The 3,017-nt window shown below is 32.7% G+C and overlaps 1 pseudogene; it reads right to left on the bottom strand.

Annotated features, from left to right (window-relative positions):
• Positions 1-301: 301 nt before the first annotated feature.
• LOC120193520 lies at positions 302-1,971 on the bottom strand (annotated as a pseudogene).
• Between the last annotated feature and the right edge of the window lie 1,046 nt (positions 1,972-3,017).

The raw sequence follows: 3,017 nt of genomic DNA, 5'->3' as shown, positions 1-3,017 counted from the left end.
CATAGTATATCTGTTTTTGATTATTATAATTTATAACTATAATATAACTAATTTCTCACGTCCGAATGCATTGTCTTTCAAATATAAACACTTATTTCTCTCTTAATTTCGGTAAATTCTATAGATATGATTATTTAATTAAGCAAACGGGGAAATGGTTGATTCACGACAGAAAGAGAGTATTTAGATAAATGCTATGTTTATATATGAAACAACATAGACATCATCACATTAATATCTACTAGTATTGGCACTGACCAATACACATATCATATATATATATATGTCTTAACGAAATAAGCCATTGAAATATAAAAGTAGACCACAAGAGAGATACCTTAAGAAAATAAAACCAATAGAAACGATATCGTTCAGACAATTTGTTGATAGCAAAAGGAGCCTATTCTTCTTCCAATTATATGGTACTTCCTGTAAAAAAGGGAAAAAGAAAGTCTAGATTAGTACCAAACAAGTTTCCAAAAACCCAAGCATGCCAAAACTAGAAGTATATCAGGAAAACTGAAGTACAATATTAGTTTCACAGAATACCAAATGGCATTCACTTTTGATACCATCATTTTCTTTTTGGTACTTTTCATCCCCAATAGGCAATTACCTCTGCTTCCCAGTAACTGATCATCCCTGTCACTACCATTCAAAAATGTCCCCTAAAAGAAGGGTACCAACTAAACTTGGTATACCCCAAACATGGGGGGGAAATCATAAAATATGATCAAGGTGCAACACAGATTCCTGTAATCAAGATAGTCTGAGTTTAATTATTTACTTGTAGCAGTGGCATCAGCAAAGGCTGCTGGCGCCGGCGGTGGAGCTAGTGATGGCACCACCTTTTGCTTAGGCCTCTTCCTTTTCTTCTCATAGCTAACACCTCTTGCTTTGGACTGGAAATCCCTGACTTCCCTTAAGAAAATCCTAACAGCTCGAGCTCCAAAGGGTTCCCTTCCGGTCTGCCCCAATGTTCATCATAAGCGGCTCGGAGTCGACCAATGAGAGCATCGAGGCTACCCCAGGCTTGTCTAAGGACAAGGGCAAGGGGCCGGTGGGTTCGGGAGACCAAAGAAAGGACATGTCTGGTTATGAACCTTGGTCTTCCCAAACTGATCAAGGTACCTAAGGAACTCGAGAACATGAGCACCGCTACACATAGAAAGCGACAATGGTGGCCTGTGGTTTCTCAGGTATTGACAAAAAGTGTTCCAATCTCTGCGCTTCTGGTTCTCATAGCGACTCGGAGTGGTCGGTGCAGGTGGAGCCGCAGTGGTGGTGGAAGTAGGCGTTACGGTGCTGTTTGCTACGAAGTTTGAGCCTAAGATCGGGGTTGGAAAGTTATTTGGATTGTTTAGTGGGGAAACCAAATCCATTATTTTGCTGAAGAGTGTTTAATTTGTTTTAGAGTTTCAGGTTTCGCTCGTTTCTTCTATTTTCTTATCGAAAGAAAGTCCGATCAGGATTATGAGAGAGAATCTAGATATGAATCGAAGATAGATAAATAAAGAGAGAGAGAGAGAGAACAGTTTCAAACTTCGATTTTCACTTCAAGTATACAAACTATGATAGCTCAAGAAATGATGAAATGCAAGATTCTGCATGGCTTCCATGGCAGAACTGATGAAAACGTATAGAAAGAGAAACGATTAGAATAGAGAGAAATTATAAAAGGGTTACCCTTTGTTTCCTTTTTTAGATCGAAAATATATTCATAAAATAAAATTGAGAAGTTGTTTCAGTTTGATGAGACTGGAGAGGAATGGATGAAAGAGTGCAAATTTTGGGGTTTGAGATAGGGTTTAGAAGGATGAGAAGAGAGATGAAATGATCAGATCTTCATCTTCCAGCAAACTGAAGTTCAAAGATACTATTGATAAAGTAAGAGAGAGATGAAGACGAACTGAAAACAAAAACTAAAGAGAGAGAAATTGAAGTCACAGTCCAATGGCTATAGAGAAATGGGGAAGGGTTCAGTAAATGAAAGACCCAATGGTTAATAAGTAGTTGTGTATTATATATAAATAAATAAAATAAAACTGCTTTCCCAAAATAGGACAAGTTTCGCAGTGAAGCTGCAGTTGACAGTGACACAAGTTTTTTTAATTTTTTCTTTCTGATACCGTTTGACTAATATTTTCAGAAGTAGCCTCTTTGTTGAACTGGTAAAGGCGCGTCTTCGGGGACGTATTTTATCCGTGTTTTCGCTGAGTTGAATGCCACGTGTGGAATGCGCATCCCTGTGACGTGCCTTTGCCAACTCAGCAGACACGTATTTTATTTAATAATAAATAATTTATTTTTATTATTATTATAAATTAATAATATATTATGTAAAATGTTTCGATTATAATATAATAATTATCAAATGTAAGAATCAGCAGACACGTATTTTATTATTATTATAAAATGTTTCGATTATAGGAAAAATGTATGAAATTATAATATTACACATATGGTTATATTATTATTTTTGATTTTGATTATCGATCTATTAATTTTATCAGTTAATTATTTAAATGTTATCAATCTAGTCATCTTATATCAATATTTAACGAAAATATTGATGTATAAGTTAATAAATTAGTATAATTACATATTTAATCTTCAAGACTTACATATTTTATAAAATTAGTCTTATTGAAAATTTAATTTAATAAATTTAATCCTCCAATCAGAATATGAAATGTGTCATCGTATACATAAATTTTTTAATAACTTTTAATTTGTTTAATTTAATATTTTTCTCTACTTAGAAGGTGGAATTATTATTATATTTAAAAAAAATTATAACTAATAATATTAATTATTATATTAAATAAATATATTAAATATATTTATGTATTTAAAAGTTAAAAAAAATTATTTAGGTGTACATACATTGACAAATTATATAAATACAATAACATTAAATTATTAGAAACAAAAACATTCATTTAAATACAATATTAATTACATAAGAGTTAACGGTTATATGATGATAACAGAGCTGGACATTTTTTTCTATTGTG

This window comes from Hibiscus syriacus, unplaced genomic scaffold, assembly GCF_006381635.1.
Source record: "Hibiscus syriacus cultivar Baekdansim isolate YM2019G1 unplaced genomic scaffold, ASM638163v2 tig00004355_pilon, whole genome shotgun sequence".
NCBI classification, from domain to species: Eukaryota; Viridiplantae; Streptophyta; class Magnoliopsida; order Malvales; family Malvaceae; genus Hibiscus; species Hibiscus syriacus.
The sequence above is the reverse complement of the archived record's forward strand: the minus strand, read 5'-3'. Positions and strand labels throughout refer to the sequence as shown.